The sequence below is a fragment of the Rousettus aegyptiacus genome, unplaced genomic scaffold, assembly GCF_014176215.1.
Source record: "Rousettus aegyptiacus isolate mRouAeg1 unplaced genomic scaffold, mRouAeg1.p scaffold_m13_p_15, whole genome shotgun sequence".
NCBI lineage: Eukaryota > Metazoa > Chordata > Mammalia > Chiroptera > Pteropodidae > Rousettus > Rousettus aegyptiacus.
This window is the reverse complement of record NW_023416290.1, coordinates 1814201-1828087: the sequence shown is the minus strand read 5'-3', so window position 1 is coordinate 1828087 and position 13887 is coordinate 1814201.

Below are 13887 nucleotides of genomic sequence, written 5' to 3'. Positions count from 1 at the left end.
TGGACTGGCTGGTGGAAATGTCACCGGAGCTCGCACCGGGGCTCAGGATTCGCTGACTCAGGGTCTGCAGTGACTTCACGAAACGCGACCGCTGCGGACGACAAGAATCATCAGCACGTGAAGCGTCGGGGCCAGCCGTAGCTCTTCGATGCGTAAAAATCATGCACTCACTGACGTTGCCGTGCGTTTTAGAAATGTTGAATGGCCAGGAAAAGTTGTTCCATGCAAAGCAGTGTGCAGTTAATTTGCAGAGGGACGAAGAAACAGACAAAACAAACCCGAACTGAAGTAGACAGAAGAACGTGGCCGGACACGACTGGCCAGTTCCCCCTCCAATGCTGCGTTCACACGACTCCTGACTGAGACGGTTTTCAGTTCTCAGCCTGACTGAGCTTCGGACAGGCCTGTCCTCAACACTAGGCCCCGGACCTCCCTCTTCTTACAGCAGTTTTTCTAGAAAACTTGCAGTTATGAGGCCTTCTCTCTGGCCCTTTGGGATATGAATGTCATCCCGGCCTCCTGGCCGTTCTGCGTCCCCAGGATCCTTTCTTGGGCCGCGGGAGCCCTGTCTGTCCGACGGAATCACCAGGACACACAGCACCTCCACCTCCCAGTCCCTGTGAGGAGCCAGGGATCCAAGTTCAGCCAAGATCGACATATCAACGCCAACTAGCAAAGGGCGGCTCCTCACGCCGACCAGCCTCCCGCCAACGGCTCCTCCCGGGCACCTTCCCACAGCGAGCCCGGGGCTTAAAACCTGCCCGTCTTCTGTTTTAGCAGATTTGAGTTCAATCTCTTGGCCTCATGTAACAAGTCTTGAAAAATGTCTGTCTCGACTACTTAACTCTTTTCTCTGACAGGCCCGGCAGCTGACTGACTTGACGTCTGAGTGTTTATGGTGTCAGACGGCAGGTACGCAAGCGTGTGCACACACACGCGCGCACACACACACACACTCACACACACACACACACACACGAGGAGTAACGCAGTAACAGATCACTCCAGGGCAGAGCGTAGGTGCTGATAAGTTATTTCTTCACCCCCCCGCCCCCACCACTCAGAAAACACACCCACAATGTCAAAGCGAGGAGAATTTGGCGGAAAGAGACGGAGGACAGTCCGTCACTCGGACCCGTCGCTCGCTGTTGGCTCTAACTGCCGTCTCCTCCCCACACACCGTGGCACGTGACTCCACCTGGAAGTCCCTGCGGGTGAGTCATATTTTGCTTCTCAGTGCCTCAGGCAGGTGCACCATTTGTTGTTGCCACAATAACATTGAGTAACAGACCAACATGCACCAGACATCAAATGACGAGCGCATATTCGGCCCCTGAGTTGGCAGAACTCAGCTGACTTGGACGGGGCCGGGCTGCTCTTGGCCGCTCCGCTGCTGCTTCTGTGGTCAGCAGCGGGTCAGCTGGCAGCTCTCACGACCCGGCCTGGCCTCGGTCATAGTGCTCGGGCTGTGTGAAGAACGTCCTCAACCGAAAACCCAGGCAACTTGGCCCTGGTCCTCATGCTTTTCACCCGCCAACAGACTCACTCAGACGTGGTCCCTGGAGAAGACGCAAAAGGCACGTGGAAATGCCCAGACGCACGGCCAAGTCCCTGTGTGTCCCATCTGGCAGCACCGCGTGCGACAGCATCCAGCGCGCAGAGTGCCACCGGCCGATCCGGGTCCACGGCGCCGGCGCTGAGAGGCCCCGCCGGTCGCCGGGGAGAGTGTGAGGCCTGTGAGGGCGGGGAGCGGGGTCTTCCACCCTCCCCCCGTTAGAGCGGGATGGCGCTTCCTCTTCCGCACTTCCCTGCATTTCTCTTCAGGTTTTGCAACGGCCTGCTTGATCTCTGGTGCCTGGAGGGAAACAGCGAACGATCTGCAAACATATTCACACATGCGGTTTGCATGTAAACGCTGTGATTCAGACTATCACGCGCTAAGCGATACGGCAAGGTGCTGTGTTGCAAATATGTAACAATCGCGAGTTTGGAAATGATGAGTTCTTTCATTCCCGGTTGAAATTTTTTCGATGTGCTAGGAGTCTTTACTCGAAGAGGAGGTTAAATATTAATAAAGTTCTTCTTTTGAAGCATTTTAATTAAACTTTGGTTTTGCATTTTGCTCCATCCTCTTGCGTTATCTCGCAATTTGGGGGAAACGTGACGCACGGGGCACTGTTCGTGTTTTATGGAGAGGCGGAGGCAACCCCGCTGGAATACGTGGCCGGCTTTGGCGGCCGCTACCGAGTGAGCACAGCGAGACGGTCACTGACACGAGGCTCCCGCGTTCGATAAGCACGCATCTCGTCTCATCTCAGGCGAGGGGCCGGGTTTTCTCCGCGGTCACGAACAAAGGCTCCGCAGTCCGATTGTCCGCACAGCAGCTAATTTTCTGCAGATGTTTGGTTCATTGCTGTCCTCAACCTTCTTTACCATCTTGGATTCTCGCGGGGCGAGCTCAGGCAAGAGGCTCCTAACGGTAAGCTTTCTAGCCGGCCACGAGCAGCTGGTGGGAAGAAAACCCATTTCGTAGCCTGCATTTCCTACTCTTTTGCTTGAATTTACTTCAAAGCCCAGCAGCAGTCATAGTAATAGAAAAGTGGCACAAAGAGGAACGTTTTCCCCAAACTCCCGATGTATGACCAGGAAGATAGAAATTTAGAGACTCGACAGTTCATAATATACAATAATCCACACTTAATTTTTTTTCTCTGAGAGAGGACTTGCAAAGGATTACTTTACATGTCTTCGGGGAGAGGTTTATGTGGCCATCATTGGAATTTTCAAGTACCTTTGAATGTCTGCCCGCATTAGCCACGTGGTCCACTAATTCAATGCCTATAGCGACTAGGAAAATGACGTGGGAAAAAATGCCATCTCTGTATGATTTCGACCGCGGATTTGAGTTTGAGACGAGGAGATTCTGGTTCCCCCTCTGTTCTCCACCATCGCTGGTCGTACAATTCGCTCTAAGTCACTCCATCCCCGGGTCTCGGGCTTCTTTAACATGAGCTTAATGGTCTACCTGTCGTCACGGCGGGCACAGGGCCCGGCTCCGGGCGAGACAGGCGATTAGCATGATCATCATCGTTATCGGACGCTTCAGATGCCAAGGTTCGATGCTAATGAATCTGACTTTCTCACTTACGAAGAAGAAGCCATGCGGTGGCTAATCCCAGAGCTTCCGCCCACGCCCAGGGCAGGGGGCGGGGCGTCGGGGGGCAAAACGGGTAGATCTGATTCACAACAAATTAGTAATCTGGATAATTGAAGCAAACAGCCAGATCTAATTAAATAATGGTTGAAAACTGGCAGCTTTGATCAAAATGGCCAAAATGAGTAGAAAATGGCTTAGAATCGGTTCAAATGGCGTTCAAAATTGAGGGGTTTTTTAATGGACAAAATCCTTTGCAACTTGGAGTTTTAACTAAGAAAATGAATTTTCATTATTTTCAAAATAACGTTTCATGATATATGAAGTTTTTACATACTCAAATTGGTTGAAAACAGTGCGTCCTGTTGAATATGGAAAACGTTAAATCATATCCTCTGCTGTTCATACGGAAAAGCGTTAAATCACAGGGAGCAGTGGCAGCACGATCTTGGCGCCAGTCGTCGTGACCGGGCTGTCCGCACTGGGAAAAAATGTCAGGTTCTCTGCGCGTTCGTGGGGTATTTGCAAACTCTTGTGGAATGCGTTCCTTATCACCACACAAAGTAAGATACAGCAAGCAGGCCTCTTTTATGTCCAATTACAAATTTCCAAGCTTCGTTCTTTATTTTTAATGTGTAGAGAATAAAAAGAGCTGACATGACAGAAACGCAATGCTAATGTTTCCCTTTTAAAATGAGAGATGCAATATACCTAAGCACGGCATCCAATCTCTGCCAGGAGTCCCAGCAAATCACTGCTGCTAGGCAAGAAAGGACAATTATTAACCAAGGGGGGCAGCCAGAGAGAGGGCTGGACTCGGAACACCACTGACCATCGCAGAGTGAAGCGGCAGATAAAAGCTTTTTAATCTCAAAGGGCAGGCAGAGCACAAAAGAAATGTTGGATATTACACGTACGTTTGGGTAGATGGCCCTGAACATTCTACCTCAGTCTCCGTTATTAGATTGTGGCTTTTCTACTGCCAACACCTTGCACATTATGTTTTATTCTATTCTTATTTTATACACTCCCACTCTGATCCCGTCGACTCCCCCAGTGGCTGAAGTCGATGGCCCTGAAATCTAGAATTCCATTTCCAGCTCCCCTCCCCAGCCGGCCCTGCATGCTCACGACCCAGCCGTCTACTGGACGTCTCTGCTGGGTTTTCTAGCCAGCAGCTCCAGCTAGCCAGGGCTCGGGAACTTGCCCCTTTATTACATCCCCTGTTTTAATAAATGAACCTATCAGGCGCCCGTGATGGAGACTTGGAATTTCTCCTGACACTCTCTTAATGTGCTCAATAACTACCTACTAAATGTCTGTGTTTCCCTCTATACGTCTAAGGCAAACAGTTGCGAGTTCAGATCATCATTGTTCTTGTATGATTTCATGAAATACAGTGAAACGTTCGGGGGAGTATGATCGCGTAGCTGGGCCGTGTGAGGAGCTGCAGGATGTCTTCAAAGCCTGTGACAGGAATTTGAAGACGCTCTCACAAGATGCTGGGTTTTTTTTCTTTTTAGTCTATTAATCACAGACACGTTAAACCTTGACTAAGCCACGTAAGATAGGTGCGACACAGGAGTGATATTTCCAACGTGGAAGGGCGCACTACGAACTAGTCAACGCTCGTGCATGTAAGCTCTGAGAGAATGCACCAAGCGAAGCAAAATAACGAACGACATGAGATCGAGGTCTAAGCTGGCGGCCTCAGTGTTTGTGAGCAATCACGACAGGTCGGCGACCTGGAGCACGTGAGTCCAGAAGCTTCTAAGTACCCTAGAAGCTTCTAGGAGACTGCATTCTGACAAGGAGGACTCTGTGGGCGAGACTCCAACTGCCTCTGCAGGGACGCAGCGGCAGGGAGAGGTGACCACGCTGATTCCCTGCCCAGTTTTCACACTTTGATCTCCCAGGCATTCCACGATCTCGCGAGTTCCCAGGTCTTTTGCATTCGGTGTTATTTTCTCCTCTTTTGCAAACTGACCAGTGCTCAGGCCTGTAACCTCTATACAGACAGCTCTCCAAACCACAGCTGTAGAGCCGACCGTCCTTTCCCGAGCCACGCGCACGTTTACATAAACCTATCTATTGCACAAAACTCAGCACCTTCTCTTTACAGCCTCGGATGTCCTCCTTCTTGCAAGAGTCAAAACGCGGAACCTCCTTCTTTGATAACGCCCTCTTTTTCATTCTGCCCCTGGCCACACATCACGTTTTCAAGATGTTTCATTGTCTTCTGCAGCTGGGCCTTACCCTTTGTCCTCGGGGCTTTAGGGCGCCGTCTGCCAGCCCAGAACCCATGTCACTTCACAGTCACGAACACTCATGCCACCCAGAAACACACGCACACACACGTACACGCATGCACACTTTAGACATTCACATTTGAAATATGTATGTAGTGAAATAACTGTAATAATTAAAAAGATCTATCTGAAGAGATAGATCAAAGATTATCCAAGTATAAATTAACGCAGGACATTTTAGTAACCTTTGCATTTTTAATGCAGATTCAGTTGCGAGTTATATTTTGCATCCATTTTAAAAGTCACTAATTTAGCTTAAAGAAATGTCATATGCAAAATTCAACTAAAGAGACGTCTGTCCCATTTATATGTATACAAAATTGAAGAGGTATTTAATAAAATGTAGCACACCCATAAGATATAATACTGTGTAAACAACAAAATGATGTCGTGGGAGTTTAAACTGTCATGAACAGATGTTTTTAACAAATTGTTAAGTAAAAAATATATAGAACAGCACATCAAGAACAATATACCTTTTGTTGGTTTTGTGTAAGATTGATGATTGAACATGCATTGAAAAGTTAAGAAAAGCAAATCTCATCACTCTGAAGAAAATCGCTTTTCATTATCATATTGATACATATTTCAGCTCTTTTTATCTAATTTTCCTAGTACATGTACTTTCATTTTCTATCCATCTTATATTTATACAAAAGTTTAAACAATTAAATAAAAAAGATGATTCTAGGTAAAAGATATTCTTGACGTTAATAGCTACTTTGGACCCACAGACAGGGAAAGCGATCACGAACAATGTCGCTAAGATTCACGCTTCTTCTGCGAATCATCTGCTCAGTGTGGACGACATGATGGAGAGGGCGGAGCTGAGCACGAGCCACGGTGTCCCGACCCAACGAAGCCTGGACGGTGTGACGCGCGCCTCGGCCTGGCGGCGGAACGGCGTATTTACGCTCGGTTAAAAACAAACAAACAAACAAACAAACAAACACTTGCTTGTCCACCCCCCCCAACACACACACACACACGCTGTTTCCTCTGTCACTGGCTTTCTGCAAACATGTAAACGTCCCAGCTCACCGCAGCACAAGTGTCTCTTTCGAGCTCAGCAAGTCCTTGGGAATTCAGTTCACCTACTAGGACGTAAGTCCTTTGCCCTTTCTTCTGCAGAATCTCCCGACTCTTCTAGAAACTGTCCCAACACTACAGAACGTGTTTCAGCGTCTCCATGGTTAGCATCTGTCCGTCTGGGTAAGACAACTCGTTTCGTAAACCCTTCCTCCTGCATTCCTGCTGAGGTTGTACGGGGTGATTGGCCGCCATAGATCAGCACCTTAAATCTATGTAACTTCAGTAGAATAAACATTTGCTCCTGAAATGTCACCATGAGTGTAAGCCTATCATTTTAGGTAAGTAAAGTATTTTTTAAGAGCCAAACTTGTTTTTGCAGTAATGTTCACATTATAAAAGCATATCTAATAGGTCAATGAAATCCGGAAAAAGTCAACACACAGTGGTTTCTAGACACAAAATACATTTTAATTAAGTGAAATCCTCTTTATTTTTCACTGCGTTTTCACAGAATAGACACAGAATGAGCAGGACGAGCGCGCTTTCCAGGCCCATTATGAGAAGGAACCAACCGTGAGTCCCAGGGAACGGCTCCCCGGGCTCGGCGAGGCTGCGGATTCAGTCCGCCGCGCCACGAGAGGCTGCCGGCGGGGGCACCCCGGCCAACTGGCACCTCTCGCGGTGGCCTTTTCCCCTCAGGATAATTGCTTATCAGCCGGGAATTTCATTTATTCATTGGCATGATAAATGTAACTTCAGTTTCTGAGGCGAGACTGATACCTCCAGCATTTGTATCAATACAAATTTTTTTTTTTTTTTTGAGATGTTTCAGTAGGCTACTGTTTGAAAACATGGCATTGCTGGCTGATTTCGTTCCTCTTCATTGCACTAATTGTTTGTAAAAATTACACTCCATACGCTTTTCGAGGAAACAAGTACTCTAACGAGCGCACCATCTCAAAAAACGAGGACCATTGAAGCAATGGAGAAGCCCTGGCAATACGGCTCCAAATTATTGTAAACACATCATCTCGGCAATCCTTGTTTCACTAAATTAATCATAAGTGAAATGAAAAGGGCTTCCACCTTGTTTACGTCTCTTCAGATGTGATTTAAGGATTTTCCGGGAGATGGCAGGAAACTTGCTTGTCCGCCCTGCCATCCCCGGCCCCCGCCCACACACGCTGATTAATACGAGACGCGCTGAAGAATGTCCTCACTCCATGAACTGCCTGAGAGGGGAGCGGAGAGTTGTCGCAGGCCCAGGTTCCTGCCCCGATACCAACCGGAACAGCAGGAATCTGAGCGTAACGCTGCCTGAGGCGCAGGTGCACAGCGCGCCAAACGCAAGGGCCCCCAGGCCTCGCCTGCTTCGCAAGGCGACAGCATCGCACGACGAAAGCGCTGCGAAGCCTCCGCGGCACGGAACCCAAGGGCAGCGAGCACGAACCGAATCAGCTCACCTTCGGGGTGACCGACCCGACGCAGGCCCTCGCCCGCCGACGGCCGGGAAAACGAACAGGTGTGCATATCTCTAGACGTAAATACCACTCACCTCGGCCTCTACTGCTCTCCTACCTGCAGGGTCGAGCACTCCCTCAAGAGTTAATGGACAGTCGCAAAAGCCTAGTATAGGAGCATGGCCCGTGGCCGGCGGGAAAGAACGGTAAACAAAATGAACAAACACACGAGGGAAAAGCAGACCCAGAGACGAACCATGATGTCGAAAATATTAAAAACTTGAACAGAACCGTCATGGACGCGTTAAAGCATGCCAGGCACCGGGTGAAAAACGTGCATGAACAAACGCAGAATCCAAGCAGAGAGACGGAAACCTTCGCAACGGCCGGAAAACGAAAGCTCCGCAGGAAGACATGCGGGTCTCTGACGGGACCAGGATGCGTGGCAGAGCTGAGAAAAGTCAGTGACCGAAGGGAAGTTCAGTGGAAATTACCGAAACCGTAACCAAAAGAGGGAGGAAAAAGTCAGATAACAACGCAGAGCATCGAAGAGCCGAGGGACATGTAAACCAGCACCTTGACAACTCATACGTTGTAGAACACGCGGCTACAACCAACCGGGTCCCCCCGACCGACATAAAGAACCAAAATTCATCATCGGCATCACCATTTTCAAATTATCTGCAACACTCATAAGACAGGTCATATTCTCGGCATGAAAGGAACCTCAACAAATCTAAAAGGTCAGAATCGTTCAAAGTATGTTCTCTGAGCATTAGCGCATTAAGTGATAGATTTTTAAAAACACGGTAATTTCCCAGAAAGTATCTAGAAAGATCTGTAATGTCTGGACATCAAACAATGCCATTCTAAAAAAGTCCATGGTGAACAAAGATGACTTGGAGAAACACCATTCCAACAAGGAGGAACAGAGACAGCGCGTAAGTTGCCAGGGACAATGGGGTCGCAGCCCAGACCGAGAGCCTTTAAATGGATAATAAGGCCGTGTCAGATCCAAGTTAACGCCCACCAATTCAACAACTCAGGAGAATAATCGGATTTGCTGGAGGACACAAACCATTCGAGCTCACTCAGGAAAATGAGAATAAGCCATGTAGCCCTATATTTATTACGTAAATTGAATGGATCGTAAAAAGTCATTGACTACAGACAATTTCAGGCCCCAAGACTTCACTGGAAAATTCCACCAGATATTTAAGAGAGAAATAATACCAATTTTACACAAACATTTCCGAAAACAGAAGAATAAAAACAAGTTTCCAACTCATTTCAAGAGGCCGGCCGTATACTAGTACCAAAAACACGGGCCATACAAGAAAGAAAAACCATAAACTTTTTTCTTGTGAACGTTAACACAAAAGTCCTTAAATAAATTATAGCAAACTGCAATTAACAATATATAAAACAATACATCCCCACCAAGTAAAATTTATCCCAAGAGTATAAGGTTGATTCAAATTTAAGTTATTCAATGCATGTGACCATAGCAAAACACTGCAAATTGAAAACATTAGAAACATCATTAAAGATACAAAAATAACTTGATAATGTAATTTATGTTAAGAACAACAAACTAGCCATAAATCAGAACTCCCATCAACTGATAAAAGGCGTCCGAGAAAAATATATAGCTGGCATCACACTTAATAATGAAACATGGAGTTTTCCTACTGAATACGACATAAGACCAGGATGCCCGTCCTTAACCACTGTATTCAGCATTAATACCGGAAGTCAAAATCGTCACAAAGCCATTATTTCTCTCGTAAGTGGCCAGAAAAATAAATCTGGAACAAAAGGAACGCAATTCTCTTGTTTGACAGATGACATGGGGGGGGAGGGGACCTCACCTGCACAGTGTCCCCACCTGGAGGAAGGGGACGCTGCCCCCGCCCGCCCCACCCTCCCTGTGGAGGGGGGTTGGGGGGACACCCAGCTGCGGCACACCTCAGCCACGCCGTGCCCCCCGCGGGGACCACGAAGCTGACGCCCGCCCCCTCGGCGAGCTGTCCCCTCTCCGCGGAGGGGCTGCTCTGCTGCCCTCACTCGGGGGCGCGTTCAGCGTCACGTTTTCTGACGACGGAAATAACAGGTGTTCGACACGGAGCAGAGAACAGCGCAGAGCGGTGAGCGCACGGCCGTGTGAACGACGCGGCTCAGGGCCCTTCAGCCAGGAGGGATTCGGGCAGAAGCCTCGCCCGAGCCCTGACCCAGGCCGGCGACCGAGGCCGGCGACCCAGGCCCGTGACCCAGGCCCGTGACCCAGGCCCGTGACCCAGGCCCGTGACTGAGGCCCGTGACCCAGGCCCGTGACCCAGGCCAGTGACCGAGGCCCATGACCCAGGCCAGGCCGGCAACCGAGGCCGGTGACCCAGGCCGGCGACCCAGGCCGGTGACCCAGGCCCATGACCCAGGCCGGTGACCGAGGCCCGTGACTGAGGCCCGTAACCCAGGCCCGTGACCCAGGCCCGTGACCCAGGCCTGTGACCCAGGCCGGCGACCAAGGCCCGTGACCGAGGCCCGTGACTGAGGCCCATGACCCAGGCCAGTGACCAAGGCCCGTGACCGAGGCCCATGACCCAGGCCAGACCGATGACCCAGGCCAGCAACCGAGGCCGGTGACCGAGGCCCGTGACCCAGGCCCGTGACCCAGGCCCGTGACCCAGGCCGGTGACCGAGGCCCATGACCGAGCCCGTGACCCAGGCCGGTGACCCAGGCCGGCGACCGAGGCCCATGACCCAGGCCGGCGACCGAGGCCCGTGACCGAGGCCCGTGACCCAGGCCCGTGACCCAGGCCCGTGACCCAGGCCCGTGACCGAGGCCCGTGACCGAGGCCCGTGACCGAGGCCTGTGACCCAGGCCCGTGACCCAGGCCGGTGACCGAGGCCCGTGACCCAGGCCCGTGACCGAGGCCCGTGACCCAGGCCGGTGACCGAGGCCAGGCCAGTGACCCAGGCCGGTGACCGAGGCCCGTGACCGAGGCCCGCGGCCCAGCGCCGGCGCCGGCCCCGCATCTGCTTCCTCGGGGTCCTTTCTACGTCGCCGACTCCTTTGTGCAAATAATAAGCGAGACGCATAAAACCGGTCAAGGCGGAGCTCCTTCCCCCGAGCCGGGACACGGGACGCCGTGTCAGCTCCTCAGGCCCCTCGTCCCCGCGCCCGTCCGTCTCTGACGCGCCCCGGACGCCGCCGCCACTCCTGCGACGTCCACCGCAAGGACGTCTGTCTGGCTACGCGCCTTTTGCGCCATCGAGTAAAGTCCTGAGCGCGACACAAGGCCAGAGACGCTCCTCCGAAAACAGGACTCGGAGTGTGTCGCCCGCCCTGCGCGGTCGGCGCCCGCGTGAAGTCGCCCGCGCTCGGGGCCCCGGGGGCGGCTGGGCGTGCGGGGAGCTCGGCCGGGAGCCGGGGCGCCAGGCGGCTTCGCGGCGCTGGCACCCACTGAGCTCACCTGTCACATTAGACGGCGGGGGGAGGAAAGGCCACCCGTGCCGCCGTGGGCCGCGCGTCGAGGCCCTGAGCCCCTGCGCCAGGCCGCACTCACGGTCGGCAAGACGAGGGCAGCGCGATTCACTCAGCGCCTGCCAGTCCGACCCCATTCTGTGACCCACCTCCACGGGCCCCGCGTGCAACGCGAAAAACGAGCATATCTTATTCGCAAATGGAAAGCTAACTACCTATCCACTTAGACTCTTTAGAATGACCATTCCACTTCCGCCATTAATCTGATCCATTTGTGATCCAGCGACATCGTTTTCTTTGGCTATATTTTAAAAATAAAAAAATAAAATAAATAAAAAAATTAGAACCTCTCAGATCTTGGGACGTATGTGCGTTTTAATGTAACAAACCGCCGAGGAGACTCACCAAAAAGAGCCCCCGGAAGGGGCCAGCGTTCACGACGGGTCTAAATGACACCGGGTGGCCTCGCCGCCAGGCTGAGCACTCGGCCGCGGGCACAGGGGAGACGCGTCCCGCCACGGCCGACCTGGGCAGGGGCCGGAGGCCCCGCCGCTGGCCTCGGGCCGCCTCTTCTTGCCGCCGTGGCTTCGTTCCGCCGCTTAATTTTCTTCTCCCTTTCTCTCCACACCGCGGAACCGCCGTCTGCCCCGCTGCTCACCCGGCCTCCCCTCACGCCTGCCACACACACGCACACGCACGCACACGCACGTGCGCACGCTCAGCGCAGACGCCCGCGCCTTCTCCCGCTCTCGGCACCTGGCATGTGCCCCCCCAGACTCCAGGCTGCGCAGTGTGAGGGACCCGCCTTAACAGACGGCGGCGGTTGCCACCAGTGTTTAAGATTTACCGTCTTGTCCCTGTACCTATGTTCAACAAAAATAAAACCGGGCAGCACATTTTGTGACCCACACTTCCAGTGACAATGATTTCTTCCCCCAGGTTACTGAATATGTTTCAACATCACTTGAATACGTACCTATCGATTGCCGTTTATATCGTCTCTGAATTTCTTTGATATTCGAAGACCCCCATGGGTTCATCCTTTTAGTCGAATATTTGCTAACCTCCATGATTTCTCAGAAAAAAATCCTAGAAAATAAATGTTAGGGCCAACACACACGAATATTTTAAGGCCGTCAATATATTTTACCAGCATTCCCTCCGAGAAGTTCGTTGATTTTGATGTTATTGCTTCCAAAAATGCGTTTACCTCTCTTCTTTTAGAATCTCATTTATCCAGATCACTAGCTCGGTCCTGGTTTGGCGAAGTCCACTTCCCAATTTCTATCAGGCTTTTTTTCCGGGCGGCCTTCCGCCTACACCGCGGGTAATGACCGCTCACGTTTCCTGTTCTTGATACGCAGCATAAAGGGGTCCGAATCCGCTATCCGGGGCGGTCGACGTGCTTCCCTGCGGAAAACCTCCCCGCTGCCCGTCCCCTCAGCGCCTTCGTTAGAGGTCTTTCCTCTTTTTTCCTGGAATGGCTTCGCACTGGTATTTCAGCCCGCACGGTACGTCCTGCGACTCAGAGATCTGGTGTTTCTGCTTTCAACAATTGGACAGCAATCGTTAAGGTCTGGGTCACATAATCACTGAAAACTCTGCCAAAGCAGGAATTTGAGCGGCGGCGCTGCGAGCGGGTCGGGAGTGAGCCATTTAGCAGACGCAGCTGCATCTCCGCATTGTGCTCGCCGGCAGACTCTGGTCTGGTGTCTCTCGAGAGGCACGAGTTTGTTTTTGTTTTTTTTTAACTGTGAAAAATTGGGCCCAGGGAAAAAAAGTTCACGTAATAGGTTTGGAGTGAAAACAATAGGCAAAACAATGGGGTTTTAGAAGGTTATGGATATTGTTGGAAAATAGAAGTCTTGGTTCAATAGAGTGGCAGACACTCTCACTTAGCTGTGGGTCTTCTCTGAGCTATTTTTATATTCATCTCACACTGAGGAGAGAAACCAGGGCGATTCCGGCCATTTTCGGCACGGGTCTTGAGAATACGGTGTCTCGACAGACAGGTGAACCTGGGAGAATCGAAATATTACTAACTTGCGTTTTGAAGGTATTCATTTCGAATACCTACTTCTTGGAAAAAAAAAAAATGCAACTCAAGTTAAACCCAGGACTGTGTATAGACACCTCCAGGAAAGTACCCAACAGAATGTGACCACGGATAAAAACCGAAGTTGAGGATTTTAAGAAGAAATTAACAGAAGAAGGAGGTTTAGCCAAACACGCGGCTCTTCAGGCTGAGCCCCCCACCCCACCCCACCCCCGGCCGAAAAACTTCAGGGAAGGGGAGGTGGCAGGTCACAGACACCCGTCGGCGGGGACGAGGTGGGTGCAGCGGGTGAACGCGCCTCCCCCAGGCCGGCGGCAACCGTCACCGCTCACCGCCGGGCCGCGCCGCAGACTCAGGCAGTCAGAGCTGGGTCGCCACGGACGTGCCGTGGG